We start from the raw sequence: 1,440 nt of genomic DNA on the forward strand, positions 1-1,440 counted from the left end.
GTTTGTTATACCAGTTAGGTGTAGCAGAAACATCCAAGTAGTATTTGGCACACTCTACATCAGATAAAATTACAGTATTATTCTCCATTACTTCTCAAACAAAGTGATGTTTTCCTATGTATGTAGATACTCAATGGCTCAGATAGTAGATACAGAACATTGTTCAGTAGTTCAGGACTCCAACTGGTTTGTGGACAGAACCATATCCCAGATATCATTGTAAAGTTGCTCACAGACCTTGGATTTAGAAATCATTAATCCTGCTCATTCAAGCCCATGGAAACAACATGGCTTTGCTCCTTTTCCTTCCCATTCCCAACCAGAGACACTAAAGGGAAGAAAGTTCTTAGTTTTATCCATGTGTGATGTAGCTGTTTTCTAGGGGTGCTATAACATCTTACCATAAATTTGAAGTTTAAACAATAGAAATCTTGTAGTTTGAAACATCAAAATCAAGGGAGCAGTGAGTCAGCATGAGGCCCCTTGTTTGTGGCATCTGGAGGCCACCAGGCACTGATGACATGGAAGTGCAGGATGCCAGTTCGGTGCTACTTAGTAAATACAGGGTGGTGCAGTTACTAACTAATCTTAAAGAGCAGCATAAAGAAAGTGGAAAGAATATGCATAGTTCTGGGCAATAGAACTTGAATACTATCATTGCTGAAACATTAAAATACATATCAAAAAAACATGTTGCAATCAGAGTCCTGAGATTGTTAGAGAATATTTCACAGCAATGAAAAGCTTCAGCTGCTGAATCACAAGACTCTGAGGGCTGCTGAATTCCAGCTGATGGTAGGAGAGAGGAGTTGCCACGGAGGAGCAGATGGAAGCTCTCCTCCACACAGTCATGAGCATTCTGCCTGCGGGGCCAGAGACTGAGCAGAAGAAAATACCAGTGAAGTGACAATGGATGATGAAGACCCAGCATAGAAGCTTGCAGCTGGCCAGGCATCTTATGGAGCTGAAAGGCACAGTAGTATTTTCCAGGCCCTTCATGGGATTCCTTATTTGGATTTGTGCTTGACTTCATGGTTAGTTGGGTGAATCACAAAAATAAGCTTTTCTCAAAAATAAGCAAAAGGAAAACTTGAGCCTCAGGGAGAATAAAAAATGGTGAAGATAAGCTAAGGTGGCCAGGGCAGAGAGCTAAAGGGAGGAGGACAAAGATAAAGGTGATAGTGACTAGAGCATTCTATGGTAAGAGTATTTTGCCTTGAGGTCTCTGCCTCACATGAGAGGCTGGTAAAATGCCCCTATTTTTTGCTGTGTCCTAATGAGTTTCATCTGCTTCTCTAGGAACTTCCTAAGCAGAGGCTCAGAGCATTGTTGGGAGCAGAGGTGGATTGTGAGAAACCAGCTAGATGTCTAAAAACTCCCAGGGCAACAAATAGCTGCTCTAGGTCAGTGTGAGCCATTTGTACTAGGCTAAACTCAGAG

General features: G+C 42.0%; 1 pseudogene; it reads left to right on the plus strand.

The window, feature by feature from the left end:
• Nucleotides 1-521: 521 nt before the first annotated feature.
• LOC119541349 lies at nt 522-933 on the plus strand (annotated as a pseudogene).
• The last annotated feature ends 507 nt before the right edge of the window (nt 934-1,440 follow it).

Source organism: Choloepus didactylus, chromosome 8 (genome assembly GCF_015220235.1).
Source record: "Choloepus didactylus isolate mChoDid1 chromosome 8, mChoDid1.pri, whole genome shotgun sequence".
Classification (NCBI taxonomy): Eukaryota; Metazoa; Chordata; class Mammalia; order Pilosa; family Megalonychidae; genus Choloepus; species Choloepus didactylus.